This window comes from Phyllobates terribilis, unplaced genomic scaffold (genome assembly GCF_046119375.1).
Source record: "Phyllobates terribilis strain yellow unplaced genomic scaffold, ASM4611937v1 Scaffold_8__6_contigs__length_399053987, whole genome shotgun sequence".
Classification (NCBI taxonomy): Eukaryota; Metazoa; Chordata; class Amphibia; order Anura; family Dendrobatidae; genus Phyllobates; species Phyllobates terribilis.
In genome coordinates this window covers 288,350,107-288,372,405 of record NW_027362768.1, presented here as the reverse complement: position 1 = coordinate 288,372,405, position 22,299 = coordinate 288,350,107, and the positions used below count along the sequence as shown (strand labels likewise).

The 22,299-nt window shown below is 46.9% G+C and overlaps 1 pseudogene; it reads right to left on the bottom strand.

Moving 5' to 3' along the window:
- Window positions 1–175: 175 nt before the first annotated feature.
- Window positions 176–21,867, bottom strand: LOC141157743 (man(5)GlcNAc(2)-PP-dolichol translocation protein RFT1-like; annotated as a pseudogene).
- Window positions 21,868–22,299: the final 432 nt, after the last annotated feature.

The window sequence follows — 22,299 nt, the reverse complement described above, 5'->3', positions numbered from 1 at the left end:
GCCACATACCGACTGGACGACTTGTCCGGACTCGCTCAATACACTTGCATTGAGCGAGGCAGTGCACGTCTAGTCAGCATGTGACTGCATGTATGCATATTGCCTACCGTTGGCACCGGAGAGTCCTGACAGTGTGCTCAATATGTGGATTCACAAACTTGCAGTCAGAGTAACTACAGACTTGTCGCCTAAGTCCGAACATCCCCTTTAAATGCAAGTATTAACTAAAAATCAGTATTGTAATTTGGTTTCTTTAAAAAATGTTGGCTGCAGAATGAGCTAACTGAGAAACCGTTGGTGAGCTCGTTCTGATGGTTGAATGATTTGCAACTTTGCTTTCAGCTCTTCTAGACAGAAGTGTCTCCATCTTGGGGTCATCTCTTCGTACCACACCAAGTAGTGATTGCTTGGAGGAAGCTCAGTCCTTTCTCCATTATACTTTCTTCTTTAGCTTTTTGGGCTGGAAGTGACTGCGTATAAAGGGAGTCAGTTTTCCTTCAGAAAGGACTACAGCAGCCAAAGTCATGGACAGACAGAGCGCCCCCACCAGGATGTGAGCCAGGCGGGACGGCCAGCCCACGTCACAGCACAAAGCTGACTGCAAAAAGAAGAAAGGGAAGACAAGAGACAACATAAAAGCTCAGTAAAGCCTAACAAACCAAGACGGGTATATTCTGGTATGGCAGGATGGGTGTACACACCTGCATGGGAAAAAAAATGCAATACGACATCCGGTGCACACCGCAGTACCATATTGGCCGACAGGCGAGTATCATGCATTGTCAGAGATGTAACAAGGTGTATTGGTGTATTCCGGATGTTTGTTCATGAAGAAGTCCATGTAACCTGTAACCGATACATAAAACGGCCGGCGGATACCAACGTAACAAGGTGATGACCTCCATCGTTGACGGGTGCGGTGTTTGGAGTAAAGGCCCCATACGCATTAGATGATGCCACAACTAAGAATGTATGCTTATATTCCACACACATTGGGCCACGATTCATTAAAGCTTTCACACCAGAATTCTTTCACTTTGAAAAGTCTCAAAATTTGGGGGCAAATCGGAGTTGCGCCTAAGTTTTGCGACTTTTGGAGCAGTGCTGGGGCGCGGCGTGAGACCACAGGTTATCTAATTCATGACGAACTGTGGCGTTCCGGAACCCACAAATCTAACTCCAGTACAGGACTGGAGTCAGATGTCTAGAACAGTGCTCGGAGGTGCTCATCACTCATCAGATGCTCCACATTGATCAACAGGCATGCAACGTCGTGAATCCGGAGTGTCTGCCTCCAGCGCACCCCCTCATCAAGACCAATGTGAACAACGCCGGTCTTGATCAATTGGGCCGATTGTTTTTATTCCTTTTTATTTTGTATTCTGAAGTTTTAATATTAGAATAAAGTTTCTATATTTTTAACCTCGCGGAGCTGGAACATTTTCAAATTAACATTCATATAGACGCCTGGTGGATCCTGTGCACCAAGGAAACAAGCATTTTATTGGAGGAGCTGGTTGTTCCTTTTCTTCTTGTTGGACTATAGGCCTTCATACACATTAGATGACAACGGAGTGATGAACGGTTGTTCTTTGGTCGAATGAACATTCATCGATGGCCCAAAATACATCTCACACAGCATTGGCCAAGACAATGATTCATCCAGAACTAATCATGGTCCAAAAAAAATCAAATTTTTCAATCCGTTTTCAATAACGTGAGCTCAATGGTCGGTGATCAAAACGAGCGATGATCCTTTCACAAAAAAAGCCGACAATCATTCGCTATGGTCGAAATCGACCATTTCGGCCGACGTTTATCTAATGTCTATGGGCACCATAAGGTTCTGCTTTGGATGGTATGGTTTGATGTGTCAATATGGCTTTGTGGGTTGAACAAGTGTGGTGTGAGACATGCTAAAAATATATTTTTGGGGTTTGCTGTAGTGTGCTTTGATTTCTGGTGCCTACCGCTTTATGTGATGATCTTCAGTTTGAAGAATAAAAAATGTAAATGCATAAAACTGATAATGTTTTTTATAAATTGTATTTGTAGTTTAACTAAAATCTAATAACATTAATAAGTAAAAAAGGCAAAATACAACTATTGAATAAAATTAAAAAAGCAAAATAAATAATATTTAAACAAATATAAAATTAATGAAATAAATACAAATAAAATTATGAAAATATTAAATAAAATTGAAAGCTAATAAGGAACAGAATAAACCATGAGCGGTGATAGACTATGGAACCTAGATGCTTAGGTTTTGCCCGTTGCGTCACAAATCATTAAACAATTAGACTTTCTAGGTTACCTCTGAATATCTGGTGATGGCGGCACTAACGGCAAGCACGCAAATTACTGCCGGAGACAGTAAGAGCCCAGCGAGCGGCTGGTGGGGGCTGCCGGTGTAATATCTCCTAATATAACGTAGGCTGTGAGCGATACGTAAACCCATATTAAAGCAGTTTGTCAAGATGAATCCGACTCTGCCGAGCCAAGTTGTCATGTAGTAGGAAAGGCAAAGGAAACTGAGCGAGAGACCCAACATGATGTAGTTAAACCTGATAATGGGACATTAGGAAGAAAAACAGAATTTAGAATAGATCTAAAGATAGCACTGTGATAATCACAAACTTTTCTGAAATTAGTTATTTTGAAAATGTATTAATCAGCATTAAGGCATTGTAGTAATTCAGAATAATAGACTCCGAGGACAACGAATTATGGATGTTGGTTCTTGCAACGTTGGTGTTGAGCGTGACAATGTCAGCTGCCGGCTTTGTGCCGGCTATGGAAAAGGACGCTGCATGTCGTGAGAGCGGGGGAAGGCAAGACAAATCGTTTATTCTTTAAATATCTTGTGGAAGAGCGGCAGAAAGGAGAACATTATTACCAGGATGAGGGACATCATCTCAGGAAGGGGCCAGGAGAGAGGACATTATACTAGGAATGAGCCAACATTGGGGGGTGAACTTGTATGTCTTTAGAATATCTAGAACACTGCTAAGGGCCCATACATCTCACCAACATGCAGGTGAGGGCCTAGGTCCAAACTTGGAACTAGAGTCCGATGAGCTCTGGTGCCACCACTGAGATCTGCACCATATCTGTCCGCACGTCAGGCATTGCAGCTCATCTCTATTCCTCTGTGCGGCAATGAAGTGTAAGTCTAGCAGACTCCTACGTTATCATGGACGCCCTCTATAAATCATGTTCTACACTTCATATAGATTAAGAAAACTGATGAAAGATATAGTAAAATAAAGACGTTTTATTACTTGTCTATAAGGAATTTGCTGTAATGAATATTTGTGTTAGGAAAGTCAATTTCCCTGTCCTATTCTTCATGGCAGCATCATATTTTCAGTGTTCTTTCTGGCTTATATGAGCAGCACGGTGGCTCAGTGGTTAGCACAGCAGCCTTGCAGCACTGGGGTCTTGGGATAAAATCCCACCAAGGACAACATCTGCAAGGAGTGTGTGATCTCCCCTTGTTTGCGTGGGTTTCCTCCTGGTTCTCCGGTTTCCTCCCACACTCCGGATACTGATCGGGAAGCTACACTGTGAGCCCCAGTGGGGACAGTGATGATAATTAGGGATGAGCGAGAACGTTCTGTTAACCCTTTAGGCAAGCATGCTCGGGTGCTCGCCGAGAATCTTCAGTATGCTTGGTCTTATGTTTGAATCACTCCCGTGTCCATGATTTGCGACTGTTTGACAGCTTTAATACATGCGAGGAATGTCTATCAAACAGTCGCAAATCATGGACACGGAGTGACTCAAACATAACACCGAGCAGCTGTAAATACTCTGTGCTCGCCCGAGCATACTCGCCGAAAGGGTTAACAGAACTTACTTGCTCATCACTAATGATAATGTAGGTAAAGTGCTGTGGAAATAATGGCGCTATATAAGTGAGTAAATTAAATAAGAGACAAATGTGATTGTCAATAGAACAGAGACCCCTCATTATCGTATTATATGACAACGCAGCACATCATGTACAGATGATTTAGCATTCTGCACCAGCCGCCATTAAACTGAATGGACGCCACACAATAAGCTTACACCACAGTCCTGACGTAAGATCAGGTTTGCAGCAGCCGGATCTCTGCCATCACATACAGGGATCAGGACTGGAGAAAGGCGCTTGGTGTCCTTGGACCTCCATTCTTCAAAGCCACTACTTTTACATTGATGGCCTATCCTCAGTCTAGGTCATCAATGTCTGACTGGCCGCGGTCCGACACCCGGCACCCCTAGGTGATGTGAATAGGAGGCGGATGTGTAGTACCGTGCGGCAGCCACTACAAGCAGACGGCCAGTTCCACAAGTGAGTACTTCTGGCCGGCGGCCGGCACCGATAACAGCTGATCAGCGGGGGTGCCGGGTGTCGGACCCCAGTCAATGAAACATTGATGACTAATCCTAAGGATAGGCCATTAATGTAAGAGTAGTGGACGACCTCTTTAAGACCAGTCGTAGGTTATTATGTGCCAATAGGACAATATCCGCTGTGGAATGTCCCTAGCAGAATCCATTGCAAAAATTAGATCCTGATACAGGAATTCTTCAGATTTGTCACATTTCGCACTTTGTATAGTAAAGGTTGAAATCCACAGCGTTGGTGAATTAACCCTCCATATTCTCTCCGTAGTGTGTGGATGTGTAAGGTGTCACTGAGCTGCCACAGTAATACGCAGCAGACTATACAGGTTGTGGTCACAGACCCTACAATGACCGGACACTGTGCAAACGTTACATCCACTCACCTGTCTACCTCCTCGTTACTCATGGAAGCAAAGGTGAAGCACTCGGTGACGCCATTGACAGCCAGCAGGAGCACGTAGAGACAGTAGAAGCGCAGGAGCACCGGGCCTGAAATACACCATGTGGGATGTGACCCATCTAGAGATATTTCTATATCCATAGCATTACTCTACATTCAATGTGTGATCATTAGTCCTACATCAAAGGGACCATAAAGAAAGCGGTAAAGTGGTCTAATGGCCGTGACCCGCAAGAGGAGAGGCAGAAGCCATGACTGCTCCATTTCACCTCCTTCTTCTTAGAGGGGTTGTCCACTACTTTTATATTCATGGCCTATCCTTAGGATAGGTCATCAATATCAGATCGGTGGGGATGCAGCATCCATCAACCACGCCGATCAGCTGCACAACACGGCACCACCAACTGTATAGAGGCCGCGGCAGGTACTGCACATCTAGTCGAATGCATAAGGGTAGATCTGCAGTACCCCGCTACGAACACTACACAGTTGACGGAGGGGCGCTCTTCACCTTTACAGTTGATCACATCTGTAGCACCCTGAGGATTCGGCTGCTACAGGGGTATTACACCTCAAGCCAGAGGTGTGGTATTCCACTCCCGGGTAAGGATGGAGTGTGGAACTGAGCTAGTAGGCTGCATGCACTATATACATCCCATTTTCGGGGGACAGAACGACGGTACTCCCACCAGTATATGTGCAGGTACGACAGCGTCTGTCCCTGGCTGGAGTGGGAGGGGGGTGGAACATCCCAGTAGTGTAGGGGCAGATAGGGGGAGTAGTCTGGGTAAAGATAGGAGCTCATTGGGTGCTGGTCACCTGAGCTCACACATAGAGGGAGTATATAAGGTGGGCACCATCTTAGAACAGGGTTGAGTCAGGCAAGAGGAGCAGAGCAGAAGAGCTCAGCCAGAAGGGCTGACAGGGAGCTGTGGCTCCGGCTGGGCCCAGCTCCAGAGCAGAGCCTGCAGAGGGAGAGAGGAGAAAGAAGGACCCAGAGAGGAAACAAGAAGGGAACCCCAAGACCCCAGAATAAGGACAAAAGGGTGAAGGGTTGGCGGACAAGGGTACCGGATCCCAAGCTGGCAGAGGCCAAAACACACCTTAGCCAGGAACCGGAGGTCGTGGTCAGGATCTGCCACGACCCTCACCAAATCCACTAGAAAGGCACACCGAGTATAGGGTCAGGGAGCCCAGAGGAGGCTTGACCACCAAGAGACCCGAGGGAGCCGGCCAAAAGTGGATCCCTGGTGGGAACGGCCAGAGGAAGGGAGAGTCAGAAAGGAGCTCAGGACCACGCTCCGGAATTGCCTGGGGGTTGGCCGAGTCCAGGACCTGGTGGACGCAGCACGGCTCGGGTGGTCACTCAAGGCCAGATTGACTAAAAGGACACCAGTAAGTAAAAACCCTGAACTGCATCTCCCGACTCTGAGTCTTCTTACTGCACCGTCACAACCCCCACCGTCTACACCTGCTGCCCTGAGGCCATACCCCTCCCGTTGGGGGTTATACCATCACTGCTGCACATATACCACCGGCCTCAGCGGACTGCTCTGCAGCGGCGGCTTCAAAGCCGCACTCAACGGGTGGCGTAGTCGACAATCAAGTTAACATCTACTGCCATAGACTGCCACTTAGTTTGACTCCCTGGGCACGGACCGGATCACCGCCACGAGACTACAACCCTCAAGAGATCCGGCTCTGGGTAAGCTCCCGCGTGCGCAACGCAGCGCGACACAGGCCCAGGGGCGCGTCAACTTTTGGCGTAGTCGGCAGGATCACGTGCCCGCAACCACCGGGTACTGCGTGCCTGAAAAAGAGACTTTTAAAACTTACCATCCGTGAAGTTTTCCCGCCATCGGTGAAGATTCCCGCCATCCACGGAGTTTCCCGCCACTGGGAGACGATTACCGCCATTTCAGAAGATTTCCCGCCCTGGCAGAGCGGACGCCATTATGGGCGTGCCAGAGGGTGGCAAGAGGCCACCTCCCATCGTGGGCCAGGACCAAGAATGGCGCCAAAAGCGGAAACCGCCCCCATCAGCAGAGACTGTGATGTTGGAGATGTCCATCAGCGTGAGGGGTCTGCCCCTGGAACTGGCAATCACCAAGTTACCCCAGGACCGCCCTCAGTATGGGCGTATACAGAACAAAACAGAGAAGATGGGTGCAGCCTGGAGGAGTCTGGAGAGGAGTCTGGAGGAGCCGTACCCGGAGATGGAGGGAGAAGCAGGCAGCACCGACCCTGTGGTCAGGAGCCTGATGCAAGCAACCACCCCACAAGACCTGGTGGAGATCCTGGCACAGCTTCCCCGAGATCGGGAGTGTGCGCAGACCGCGCTGGAGGGCCTCGCACGGAGGATGGCCCAGGTGCAGCGAGAAACGCTGACGGAGTGGAGCAGAGAGATGGCCCAGCAGGCTGGAACCCGCCAGCAAAGCACGCCCCCCACAACAAGGAGCATGTCCGCCTCTGAGGACGGTGCAGGAGGGACGACGGCCGGAGACGACGCCGCGGAGGGAGTTGAAGAAAAGGGAGCAGGTAATGGGGACGACAACATCCCGTGCCCGATGGTCGCAAGCCTGCCCCAGCTCCCCGTCGCAGAGCCCGAGACCCCACTCACCACTCACGTTGCTGCACCGTCACCGCTCCAAGCTAGGCCTCAAGCGGCAGGAGCCGCGGCCACGCCCCCCGTGACGTCACGCGCCTCGACCCTGAGCGCGGCCAAGCAGGAGACGCCATCGGCCTGGTCGCAAGGCCAAGTGCCCCCGGGCGCCGCAGTGCCAACAGCGCCCTCTACCTCCATCATGCCACTGGCCTGGTCGCAGGGCCGAGTGCCCCCGGGCGCCGCCGTCTTCACGGTGCCCTTTACCTTCAGGGTACCCCAAGCCTGGTCGCAAGGCCTAGTGATCCCGGGCGCCGCTGCCACCACCGCGCCCTCAACCTCCACAGTGCCGCACCTGGGTGAAGACTTGTTTGCCCAGCACACTTGCCCGGGTGGGCAGCCTTTTGAGTGGCCACCGGAGTACCACCATCCCCGACTCCGGAAGGAACGGCCTCTGGATGAGCCTCTAATTCCGGCTCCTGCGCCCGCCAAACTCGATCCGCTTCCGTTGGAGGACGCCCAATTTGAGTGGGACCCTACCGGTGAGGACCTGATGGGATTCACCGAGGAGACCCGGGCAGCCGCAGCCCAGCGTACGGAGTGCTGCCGGCAACAATTGGAGGTTTTTGCTAAGGAGCGACGAGAAAGGCGGGTCTGCGAGGAGCGGCTCCAAGTCCAGAGCGCCGAGCAAAAGCGCCGGGCCCGCAGAAACCCCCGTACTGCCCACGGTCCCCGTGCCAGCGGGACTGTAATAAAATTCCAAATGGAGCACGGGTGGGGTTTTATACGGGACCACAGAACCCCCGGCGACGTCTTTGTCACCCGCAGAGACGTAGAAAGCCATCTGCCGGAGGGACACAGAGGTCGTGACCTTTACCTGGGAGATGAGGTCACCTTCACCTGGCATCAGTGCGCCAAAGGGCCGTATGCTCTAAATGTACACAGACTGACTGAAGAGGAGCTACGGAGTGAGGAGGATCAAGAGGACCCGGACGGGTCTGAAGATTACCCTCAGGCAGGAGCAGGAGGACGTCGCCACTGATGTACAGTAGGAGCACTGTAAATAGTTACCCGTAAGGGTATAAGAACTGCTGCTAATTTAAATATGTCCCCGTTGGGACCAGCAAATTAAACTGTTACCCGTATGTCCCTTATCTCACTGGCCGAGGACTGAGAGCGGTCATTCTTTCCTTCTTCCCCACTGGTCGAGGACTGAGAGCGGCCATACTTCCCCTTGTATATAGTTGCGCTTTCTAAGGCGCCCCCTACTGGTTTTATAGGAAAGCTGTGTTTTTCTTTCCAGAAGAGACTGTTGCGCTTAACCCGGTCACAAGTTGCACCGTGGCCAGAGGAACAAGAATGCTTATAATGAAAAGTTTTATATGAAAAAGTTTTATGCTGATGATATATATATAATGTTTTATATGTTTATGTTTTTGAAAAAAATTTGTATGTTTGTGGATGTTTTTATTCTTTTACAGCCCGAGGACGTGCTGTGATTTACCAGGGGGGAATGTAGCACCCTGAGGATTCGGCTGCTACAGGGGTATTACACCTCAAGCCAGAGGTGTGGTATTCCACTCCCGGGTAAGGATGGAGTGTGGAACTGAGCTAGTAGGCTGCATGCACTACATACATCCCATTTCCGGGGGACAGAACGACGGTACTCCCACCAGTATATGTGCAGGTACGACAGCGTCTGTCCCTGGCTGGAGTGGGAGGGGGGTGGAACATCCCAGTAGTGTAGGGGCAGATAGGGGGAGTAGTCTGGGTAAAGATAGGAGCTCATTGGGTGCTGGTCACCTGAGCTCACACATAGAGGGAGTATATAAGGTGGGCACCATCTTAGAACAGGGTTGAGTCAGGCAAGAGGAGCAGAGCAGAAGAGCTCAGCCAGAAGGGCTGACAGGGAGCTGTGGCTCCGGCTGGGCCCAGCTCCAGAGCAGAGCCTGCAGAGGGAGAGAGGAGAAAGAAGGACCCAGAGAGGAAACAAGAAGGGAACCCCAAGACCCCAGAATAAGGACAAAAGGGTGAAGGGTTGGCGGACAAGGGTACCGGATCCCAAGCTGGCAGAGGCCAAAACACACCTTAGCCAGGAACCGGAGGTCGTGGTCAGGATCTGCCACGACCCTCACCAAATCCACTAGAAAGGCACACCGAGTATAGGGACAGGGAGCCCAGAGGAGGCTTGACCACCAAGAGACCCGAGGGAGCCGGCCAAAAGTGGATCCCTGGTGGGAACGGCCAGAGGAAGGGAGAGTCAGAAAGGAGCTCAGGACCACGCTCCGGAATTGCCTGGGGGTTGGCCGAGTCCAGGACCTGGTGGACGCAGCACGGCTCGGGTGGTCACTCAAGGCCAGAGTGACTAAAAGGACACCAGTAAGTAAAAACCCTGAACTGCATCTCCCGACTCTGAGTCTTCTTACTGCACCGTCACAACCCCCACCATCTACACCTGCTGCCCTGAGGCCATACCCCTCCCGTTGGGGGTTATACCATCACTGCTGCACATATACCACCGGCCTCAGCGGACTGCTCTGCAGCGGCGGCTTCAAAGCCGCACTCAACGGGTGGCGTAGTCGACAATCAAGTTAACATCTTCTGCCATAGACTGCCACTTAGTTTGACTCCCTGGGCACGGACCGGATCACCGCCACGAGACTACAACCCTCAAGAGATCCGGCTCCGCGTAAGCTCCTGCGTGCGCAACGCAGCGCGACACAGGCCCAGGGGCGCGTCACATCCATCTACTGACACAGAGAGTAGCTGATCGGCGGGGGTGCCAGGTGTCACTCCCCCACCAATCTCATATTGATAGGTCAATATCATAAAAGTAGTGGACAACCACATGGAAGGAGATGTCAGTAAGAGACAAAAACAGGAATCCGAGTGTCACTTTAATTACATTTTCACACTAAATTTTCTCTAGTCACATCTAAAGCTGCAGTCAAATATTTGCAAGTCACTCATGGAAACAGAAGGAGGTTTATCTCTATCCCATGAGATCGGCTGTAATGACCCAACACTCCGGCTCCTGACTGAAGACATGGCCATACTATCTTCTGATCTGTCTCAAGTCTGTGCTTTAAATGCAGCTCTGGTTGTGAAAAGAGAAGAAAAGATCAGCATGGTGCATAGTTACTTGTTGAGGGACCTGATTTGTGACATGAATATATATTCCAGGCTGGTCTCCTGCTTGTGAGTGCAGAGCTCTGTGGTTCTCAATATTACCAATGATGCAGACGTACGAGACCAGACCTGTCAATCAACCGCCTCCCATAGGTGCAGGTTTGGGTTTTTTTCAATTAGAGGAGACTGATGACCAGCTCTGATCTCATGTTCCTCCATCAATGGCAATTCTGAGAACAAGTCTGGTTCCTTCAGAGCTGAAATCTGGTGATTTGCATTCCTGAGAAGCCTGGTCTTTACAGCAGACATTATCCAGTCATCCAACAATGGAAAATTGTCCTCGCTGCTGCTTTGAAGTTATTAGGAGTTTCTCCATATAGAATCGTATTCACGCATTCCATTAACAATCAGCAGAATTTTGAGTGCAGCTCTGAAGTCTTATACAAGCCGTAACTCAGAAACCAGCACTGAAGCTCATATACTTGGGAAGGGATAAACTCTGAATAGTACATATTTATGACACATCCTTACCAGAGCCGCCACTAAGCAGGGATCCACCATAAATATCCAATGCCAGCTGGGAGTAGGCATATCCGAAGGTAACGATCACCAGACCGATCAGCGTCACCAGTTTCAGGAGAGACGCCAAAACTTCAGATGCGGCAGCCATCTCCTCCTTATGCCATGATATAAGAGGATAAATGGATGTTTTACCAGCACAAGACATCTTTTCAGCATTATTTTAGTAGATGTCACTCACCTTCCTCTGATTTCTGACAGTTTTTCCTCTTTCTAACACCTTAGAGAAATAAACATAGAAGCTTTCCTCTATCGGTAAGAAGACGAACCGTGCCACCAGAGACCCCAAGTTATTCACTATGTCGTACACGCCTGGGAAAGAGAAAAGTCACAAGACATCAATGCAGCTTATTAAAACGTTTTTTATGAAAGGTTTATAGAAAGCGTCCAAAAATCCAGAATAATATGAAATCTGTACATTCCCCCATTAGTAATACATGTGCATTTAGATGGGCTGAGAATCGATGGACCGCCGTACACAAGAATGCCGGCGATCACCCAAAGAACGAGCAAAGCGCTTGTTCCCCAGTTGGTGGGATCTTTTCTACTGGCATAAATATCATAGTAATTAGCAGCACATTGGCCCTAGTAAACAGGAGATGTGCTGCCGAGAACATGTTGCTGCACGGGGACATAACGATCGGGTATCAAATATTCTGTTCCCATTCGTTTTGTTGGCCGTGTAAATGGGCAAGTCAACGATTGCGGATCAGCTTGTAGGTGGTTGTTGCTCGTTAATGGACCTAAATCAGCCCATGTAAATGCACCATAAGGCCACTACCGAAAAAATTATACCAGGTACAACACTTAATGAGGGCACTGGGGTGATCGGCAAATGGCCTGGAGACCCACCCTCGGAGACTTGGTGGCCATTGAGATGAATGACCATCATCGATGGTCAAGGTTGGAACCAGTCTGCTAGAACTTGAGCCCCATCTATGATTCCCATAGGCACCATGGAAAAAGGCTGCCTGACAAGGGCCACCCATTTATCCCTAATTCTACATTACTGGTCACCAAGCTGAAATATCACACAGACTTCATGTTACACCTAACTAAATGAGTTATTGTAAGCGGATATGAGGCTACCAGGACAGTCCTCCATAGTCATATCTCACGGTGAGCTGGACACAAGATGTAATAGTGGCTGCAGGGAGGAATAAACTTTTTTTTTTTTTATTTGTCTCTACATTGTGGAGAGTTGCAAAGATATTAGAAAATTGTTTGATAACTAATGAGTTAAATTTTGTTAAGCCAAAGTGGGTGTTGTCAGATAATACACCCCCCCAGTGAAAACTACTTCTCCCTGTATGATGCTGACCAATCATAAAGCAGGCAGCAACACATCAGAGAAAAAAAAAAAAACACACGCCCCCACCACAGCTTAGAGCAGGTTTCTCAGTGTGTGGGATGTAATCACACTTCTGTCTGTTGTGCTCAAGAAACTTGTACTCGCTCAGCAGTGAGATCAGAGCAGACTATCGTTACATCTCACACAGGAGCAGTCTGTTCAGGGCGACTCCTGTGTGAGATATAATGACAGCCTGCGCTGATATCTCACACAGGAGTCGCCCAGAACAGACTGCTCCTGTGTGAGATGTAATTATAGTCTGCTCTGATCTCACTGCCAAGCGAGAACAAGACAGTTTTCATGACAACAACAGACATAAGCGATTACTGACACATCTCTGGGTAGGCAGTGTGGGGGAAGAGGTACTACAGCAGAGGTGACCGTACTAGAAGAGGAGTAGAGCTGATAGAAAGGTTTGAAATGTAACACAGCTGAACTCAGCTGTACTGCCTTCCATACTGACTGCCGAAACCTTATTTGGAATCTATTAGTCATCTGTGCTCTCCTCCCACCACTGTCTAATCATGCAGGAGATCCGAGCTGTATCATTACATCTCACACACTGAGAAACCTGCTCTAACCTGTGCTGGGGGTGTGTTCTTTTTCGCCTGTGCATCTGCCTGCTTATGATTGTTCAGCATTACCAGAGGGAAAGAAGTACACGCCCCCAGTGAAAACTATCTGATAACACCCAACATGAAAGTTAACTCATTAGGTGCCAAATACTTTGATTGCTAATATCTGTGCAACAAAGAAAATAAAAAAATAACAAAAACATTTTTATTCCGCTCTGCAGCCACTATTACATAATGTGTCCAGTTCAGCACAAAACATTTGGTGAAAGGTCCACATTAAGGCCTTATTTTTATGCACATAACTTCGTTTGTCATACATGTTTTGTCCGTCCGTCTTTAGGTTTAAAAAGAAGCAAAAAAACACCAACATGCCCTACTCTGGTATATTTTAGGGACTTGTAAAAAAAAAAAAAAAAAAAAAGCTATTAACCACATGGGTGTTTATGAGACACTTAAGATACCTTTATCCTATTAAATTTACATACAACAAAAGGGATGCCAAATAGATGGCAAAGATGGCCTCACAAAACGCAAATAGGTCCTTTTCTCCACGACAGTCAGGAAACAAGAATTCCTTTACATATAGGGGTGCTGCTCCTCTCAACATCCAGACGGGGAGAATCGGAGCCTGTGTTATAGCAGTTTGTGTCTCTCACATAATACATGGCCGGCAGGAGAGGTGCTTCCAGTACCACAGAGCGGCACCATCGCCTAAATACATCTCCTAAAGACTGGCATAGCTAAGTAATGCTGTAGGGGCAGATGCCATCTTCAATGGAAAAACTAAATTTTTCAGCTTTGTCCAGGTTAATCCTTTTTTTATGTTGCTCTATTCCAAAAAGATGTGTAATACACAGAAAACGCTGGCGATGTAGAAAGTCTGAGACTTACCCTGATCTCCAAATGACAGGACATTGAGAAAAGTCATCACATAGCGCTCACCTAGAAAAAACAAAAGTATTATTATTATAGTGCCATTTATTCCATGGCGCTTTAAAGTGGCTTGCAAAAGTATTCACCCCCTTGGCTTTTTACATTACAACCTGTGGTTAAATATTTTTGTAATCCGATTTGTATGTGATGCATCAGCACTAAATAGTTACTGAAGTGAAGTGAGAAAAATATAGACATAAATTAAATTTCTGGGATCAAATATCTAAAAATTGGAAAATTGGCATGTGCATATGTATTCATCCCTTTTGCGATGAAGCCCCTAAAAATTTCTGCTGCAAGCAATTACCTTCATAAGTCACATACTTGGTGAAAGGACGTCCATCTGTGTGCCATCTAATTGTAACATGGTCTGTCAGTATATACACACACCTTTTCTGAAAGGCCACAGAGGCTGCAACACTGTTAGGCAAGAGGCACCACTAAAGTCAAACAACACCAGGAAAACCAAGGAGACAGGGACAAAGTTGTTGAGAAGTACAAGTCAGGGTTGGGTTATAAAAAAAATATCCTAATCTCTGATGATCCCCCGGAGTACCATCAAACCCATTATAATCAAATTAAAAAACATGGTACCACAACAAACCTGCCAAGAGAGGGCCACCCTTTAAAACGCTCAGCCCGGGCAAGGAGGGCATTAATCAGAGAGGCAGCGCAGAGACCAAAGGTAACCCTAAAGGAGCTGCAGAGTGCCCAAGCAGAGACTGGAGTATCTGTCCATAGGACCAGAATAAGCCGTACACTCCATGGGAGGTGGCCTTTATGGAAGAGTGGGCTGAAAAAAGCCTTTACTTACACACAAAAATTGTAAGGCTCATTTTGAGTTTGCCAAAAGACTTATGGGAGACTTCCCATATGTATGATGGAAGGTGTTGTGGTCAGATGAGACCAAAATTGAACTTTTTGGCCACCAAGCTATGTCTAATGTCAAAGAAACACCACTTATCACCCCAAGAACACCTCCCCCACAATGAAACATGGTGGCAGCAACATCAAGCTGTGGGGATTTTTTTTGGCAGCAGTGACAGGAAAAAAGGTCAGAGCTGAGGTAAGATGGATGGTGTGGACTACAGGGATATTCTTGAGCAAAACCTGTTTCAGTCTGTCAGTGATTTGAGACTGGGACGGGGGTTCACCTTCCAAAAAGGCAATGACTCAAAGCATACTGCTAAAGCATCACTCGTGTGGTTTAAGGGGAAACATGTAAATGTTTTGAAGTGGCCTGGTCAAAGCCCAGACCCTAATCCAATTGAGACTCTGTGGTCAGACTTGAAGATTGTTGTTCACCAGAGGAAACAATCTAACTTGAAGGAGCTAGAGCAGTTTTGCCTTGAAGACTGGGCAAAAATCCCAGTGGCAAGATGTGGAAAGCTCATAGAGACTTATCCATAGCAACTTGCAGCCATAATTGTCGCATAAGGAGGCTCTACAAAGTACTGACTTTAGGGGGGCGAATAGTTATGCCCACTGAAGTTTTCAGTTATTTTGTCCTACATGTTGTTTGCTTCACAATAAAAAGAAATCTAAATGTTCACTGTGATAGGCATGTTCTTTACATGAACTGATGCAAACCCTCAAAAAGACAGTGAAATTCCAGGTTGTAAAATGCAGAGGAAGGAGGCAGGTGGGGGGGTGGTCTGAAGACTTTCACAAAGCCCTGAACATGTGAAAAATATATATATTAAAACGTAACAGTTAAATCTTATGATTTTTTCCCTTTTCTTAAGGTTCTTACATACTGAAAAGTTAAAAAGTCCAAACAACGTTACAGAATGGCTGACGGCGTCGCCTTTGCTTTCCTCCTTCTAATAAAATCTCACGGAACGACAAACAATATTGTATCTGCAAAAAGAAGACTCGCTATCTCCTAATTTACTAAAGTGACGACTGCAAACTAACCTTCTGTCAGAATTTGTTTCAGAAATGACTGCTTGAAGAAGCTCCACGCCAGCAAGGCCTGCTGCCAATCCAAAAAGTCCTGTTAGAGGAACAATCAGAAAATCAGCTTAGAGCCGAGCTCTGGTTACGGCACACGGAGATGTTATTCAGCCTTATCTAGGCTTCCTGTAGTACAGCAGAGCTGCCAATCGTCATTACACCTCTTATATTCCAATAATAATGAAAAGGCTCTGCTGATCATGCACCATTCTACAAAGCACAGTGAAAACGTGTTGCCGCTTGCAGGTTCCTCTGAAAATATTGGCACATAAAGATAATATTTTGTTGACACAATACAGTCCAGGTGCATTTTCTTAATGGAATTAAAAAAGGTAAAAAAAACGGTGTTCTCGGAAAAAAAAAACGCATCGCAAACACAATGTGATTTATTGCATTTTTGTGTCTCTCTAATTTCCTTCCTCCATCCTTTCCTAAAGGCCTCCCGATTATATACCAATGACATCCAAGTGCTGGACACAGGAGGTGGGACTCCAAAAACCAAGCCAAGCACGGAAGTGAGAAGCCAATTCCGTAATCCCCATAGAAATGATTGGAAGTTATGGATATAGCGAGCTACTGAGAGGGTGATATTAGATAAGGAGCAATGGAAACTTGCCATTCATGCAATAAAAAGCAGACAAGGAGTTAAAGGGGTATTCCAGTGAAAACAAGTTATCACTTATTTGAAAGATAGGTGATAACTTGGACCGCGGGGACCGGCAGAGGCCCGACCGCGGGGACCGGCAGAGGCCCGACCGCGGGGACCGGCAGAGGCCCGACCGCGGGGATCGGCAGAGGCCCAACGTAAGGGGCACTTTTATCCCCATACAATGAGGCAGCAGTGTGCAGCTTGATGGCCGCTCCATGAATTCCCAATGGAGCTGCCGAGCATTACATCTGACCTGCAGCTCCATTTTGGAAAGAGAAAACAAGAACACACCAACACGTGAATGAGGTCCAAGGCCGGGTTCAGACGCCTCTTGTAAGTTTAGGGCCAATTACACCCGCAACTTCGGCCGCGATTGGCTCCACGTGCACCCATCAACACGGAGGGTGAGTGCAGCAGCTGCCCGTTATCACATAAAATTAACAGAATAAAGCTCATTACCTGAGATATGGAGAGTCGGGGTAAAAATTCCATCATACTGTGAAGAGGAAAGGATTTCTTCTCTGCCTCCCGGGAATCAAGAAACTTTGCAAAGTAGACAATGTAAGACAGAGAGAGAGCAGACTGGTGTACAAGACCTAGGAGAGACAGAGCGCAAGTTACAAGACCAGATTTCTATAATGTGGGATAAGTAATGGCTCCTCTGGAGGAGATCAGCCAAGGAACGCTCGTTCACCATAATCAGCCAGGGTAAATCCACGCTTACCAGCAATGCTCCATGGGAGATCAGTATGCAAATAAAGTTCTCTAACAGTGCGAAAGAACCTCTCTTGCAAGTACAACCCAGGAGAGATATTTACCCTATTAGTCAATGTCTGAATATTGCAACATGACCTGGGATCAACAACGAGCCAGAATTCATCTCCAGACAGCCTGTTTCGGGGTGTTTGCCCATCATCAGTGTAGAGTCATTCCTGGTCATGTTGCAATGCCTGTTACAGGGTATGACTTATAGGGTAGTCACCTAGAGAGGTGGCTACCCTATAAGTCACCAATGTTTGATCTGTTGGGTTCTGTCGCCTGGGATCCCATTGCCACACTCCAAGTAAAAAAGCGTCTGCATATTATAGTCCACAGGAAATGCAGCCAAGACCCCACTAATCAGACATCAAATCCATAAACCATGGTCTTACAGGAAGAATCAGTAATCCCAGGTTTCCTTCCACCATGTCTCCTCTATTGCACGTAGCCTCCGACATACAGCTTGTGCCCCCACATCTGGCTGTTCTAGCCCATGGGCCACACTTTGCTCACTTTTGCTCTATTGCAAAACAGCGGGGTGGGGGGGGTACAGGCTCCCATAACTATTGAGACCCTGCACATTCATACATTTCCATCCAGAAGATGCCTTTACCCTTTGTATACAGAGCAAAAAAACCATGTAAGCCACCAAAAGTGTAAGAAAAGGAAGTTAAGTCCTATTGGGAACAGTGACTGATGTGTGATGGCAATCTCCGTACAGAGCTGCGGAATATGGTGAGAGTTTATAAGCAAACGGAAGTAAAAGAATATAAAAAAATCTTTTTACAAATATGGAAGATAAAAGTGGACGTCTTACCTGAGCTAACGAGAAGATGAGGAGCCCCCACTGAGGGCAGAGAAGAACCAAAGTGACGGTGACAGAACAACGGACGATTATGGCCAGACTCTCTGCAATCACCTAAGAGACACGTGGTGGAGATGAAGATACCTCTAGGGATCATATGTGCTAAAGAAATACAACAATAGGCTACAATGTTGGCACAATTATTAGAAAATGGAAGAAACACAAGATGACTGTCAATCTTCCTCAGTCTGGGCTCCATGCAAGATCTCGCCTCGTGGGGCAAGGATGATTCGGAGAAAGGTCAGGAATCAGCCCAGAACTACACGGAAGGATCTGGTCAATGACCTGAAGAGAGCTGTGACCGCAGTCTCAAATATTGAAGGAAGGATGGATGGGGTCATGTATTGCGAGATTTTGATCAACAGCCTCCTTCCCTCAGTAAGAGCAATGAAGATGGGACGTGGTTGGGTCTTGCAAATTATGTAAAAATCATACAATGTGATTTTCTGGATTTGTTTTAGATTCTGTCTCTCACAGTTGAAGTGTACCTACGATAAAAGTTACAGATCTCTCCATTCTTTGTAGATGGGAAAACTTGCAAAATCGGCAGTGTATCAAATACTTATTTTCCCCACTGTATATACTGTAGTCAACATTTTTCCTTTATTAGCTGTTTGAACAGTTGGCATAAACTACCTTTATAATGTATCAGACAGAGGAGTCTGGCAGCAGTTTGTCTCCTGCGCCCCATGCACACTCGGTGATGCATACATGTCTATATGGTGGTGCTGAGGATCGCGGATGACGTCGATCTTGGACAAGGTTCACACTAGCGTTCTGAGCTCCGCTTTGGTATTCCATCAGTTATGGAGCTCATCTTCTTGCTGCTCTCTCTGTTCTTGCGATAATGCAGGAGAATCAGACTCCAGGATGACCCTATGGTGGGTTTTATTCACACATCTCTGGCCATTATAAGTTCCTTTTTCATCCGTCTGCATTTTGATCAAAGTGTTTTTCCTAAATTCTCCCTGCAACTGTGAATAATGGGCAGCACCCAGATGCCGTCTACGGGATATTTGCCGTTTTCCCTGACACAGTTACTTAAGGTCGGAGAGTTCTGTCAGTGAAATGGACCATAGTAGGACCATCAGTCCGAAAAGAAAGCACCATGGAAAATCTGTGTAGGACCGCATGGAGCAATTGTAGTTTCTTCTTAAATGGATTGTCTGGCCTTAGAGTGACTGCAGACCTGTGAGTCCTCACATAGCAAGCTGTGAGGATTCTCTTGTGCCAGGAGCAGGCGGTCATGTAACCGCAGGAATGTGATTTGCATACTACTGGCCACATTCCAACTAGACATGTCTGACCTTGTTCATACACTTGCATTGAGCAAGGCCGTGCACGTCTAGTTGGCATGTGATCGTATGTATGCAAATCACATACTTGTGGTCACACGCCTGACATTGAAGAATCCTCAGTGCACACAATGTGAGGAGACACTAGTCTACATTCACATAGGGTGACTGCAGACTTGTAGGCTAAGGCCGGACATTCCCTTTAAGAGCAAATCAAGACACAGACATGGATGAAAAAGTCTTTCCAGTGTAAACGCCGAGCAAGAAACACCTTCACTTTCTTACCTTCAGCCTGACAAAGAGATGAGCTTGTGCAAGGACCCAGAACGGTTCTGCCATTAGTTCGATTACTGCAGAAAATCCAAACGCCAGAACCCCAGTGCCATAATGGCCGGATCGGGGAGCTCCAATATACTCAGCCATATCCACCTCAGGATTATAGACCAGCAGACGCCTAGTGGTACTCTGCAAATACACCACAACAATACACTCTTACTTCTAGCAAAAATTACATTGTTATACTCGTGGTGTCAACTTGAGAGGAGCTGCTGAGCTCACTGATTGGCTGCAGCGCCGTCGATGTCACGTCAGTGCTGCAGACAATAGCAGAGCCTCAGTGTTGGACCTGGGGAGGGTAAGTAAAGAAGTGTTTGTTTTTATAAAACAAACTGCAGCCAGGGGAACAGGTATTTTCCAAGAGTGGAAACCCTTTTATAGAGCGCCTGCACTTTCTGAAAACTTTCAAGGCAATTGTTCTATTGTATGTAGAACAGAAGATATTTCCAATTGTCTAAGAGTCCGGATCCGCACCATCAGCAATACTTACGCCAGCCAGGTGAGGTGGACGGTGTGTCTCCAGCTCTGCTGTGTAGAATGGCTCAGACAAGCTTTACGGAAAGCTTCTCGGGCAAGAAACACGACTGTGGTGTAGAGGAGGGTCAGACTGAGGAGGAAGAAGAGGCGTGAGCTCAGTGTGTGTAGTGACCAGACTATATACCAGCACTGGGATCCTAATGTGATGTCTGGGCACAAAGCAGCTTACTCACTCCACACCCAAAGAACTAGTAAAAAAAAAAAAAAAAAGTCGTTTACTCACCTTCCCCAGGTCCAAAACTGAATCTATGGGGGGGGGGGGGCTGTGATTATCTGCAGTTGTCAATCAGTGGGCTCTGCAGCTCATCTTCTTTGCAGAGCTGTTGAGCTGACTGATTGGCTGCAGTGCTGACGAAGTGACGTAATATCAGCCACTTGGAGAAGAGGAGATTCATCATTGGACCTAGGGATGGTGAGTATAGAATATATATATATAAATAACCAAACTGCACCCAGGGGAGAGGAGTCGTACAAAACCAGAAAACCTCTTTCTAGAATCCTTGCACTTTCCGGTAACCTCTGGCAGATCAGAGAGCGCCGCTCCCTCCGAGCCTGAAGAAGGGCTCAGTACAAAGCCAATGGGGCGATTATAATGCCCCGTCTCATGCTGCACATAACACATCTGCATCTCTGGCTGCTGTGGGCATAAAAGAGGACAAACTTATGGTGTGGCTCCCATGCTCCCCTGACCTCAACCCCATTGAGAACCTCTGGATCATCATCAAAAGGAGTGTCTATGATGGCGGGAGGCAGTTCACATCTAAGCAATAGCTCTGGGAGGGTATTCTGTCCTCATGCAAAACAATTGAAGCAGAAACCATCCAAAACCTGACAAATTCAATGAATGAGAGAGTTCAGAAGCTCCTTTCGAACAAGGGGTCCTATGTGCAAATGTAACATCACCTAGAATAAAGTTTTGAGTTGAAAACTGTTTGATTTCAGTTTGTAATAACCTGCTAATGCTTATAATTTCAAAAATGACCATTTTTTTGTTCTTTATTAAAATGAAAAGGTTGAAAACTCTGCTGTGCATAATAATTTGGAACATGCATTTTGAGTGCAGTTTGAGTTTTTTATTTTTTTAAAAATATACTGTTATCATAGGCAGTCTGTACAAAAACCTTTCAATTGTACTCTAATAGTTATTTGACTGGAAAATTACAATGACTGCAATTCATATAGGTAATTTGGGAAAATCTGAGAAAATATTATTTGCATAATAATTTGGAACACAGTGTATAAGTGTTGAACAGGGTTGGTCAGCTATCCCCTTTGGACCCACCAACAACTGCTGCCCTGCATTTGTGTGTATTCCTACCCCGAGCGATCTATTTTTTAACTTTGTTACATGATTTTAATTTTGTTTATGCAATAAAAGTGTTTTTTAATACATTAATATTGACTCATACTTGATTTGGGATAATACTCTAATTTTGTAGGCTTTATGAATGGTGGATGGGTGTTTCCTGCATAGAGATCTTTTCTATCAAACCCAGAAACAGACATTAGAAATGTGTTGTCGTGTAAGAGGAAAAACCCCTCAGTTTATGTCTATTGCGTCTAATGTCCCTATCTGATACTTCTACTCTATCTACTCTATAGACCAACATTAAGCCTAGGAGTTATTATTTAGAAGATGAGAGAAAAGCAGCACAAGCCTAAAATACAGTGTGAATGTGGCCAGGGTGGGATTTGAACCCACAACCCCAGCGCTGCGCCGGTCACTAAGCTCTGAGCCTTCAAACCTGTAGTAAAAAGTGGTCAGCGGAGAGACTGCTTAGTGTCCCCTGGATCACTAAGTACGGTAATCGCCCAGCAGATACCTGCGTCACTCCCGTGCTCTCCAAGCAAATGCCTGGATGACACCTCAGTCTCTGCACCGCACACTGTTATACAGGGAAACCTCAGCTCTATTTATGCGCCTGGAATGGAAGAATT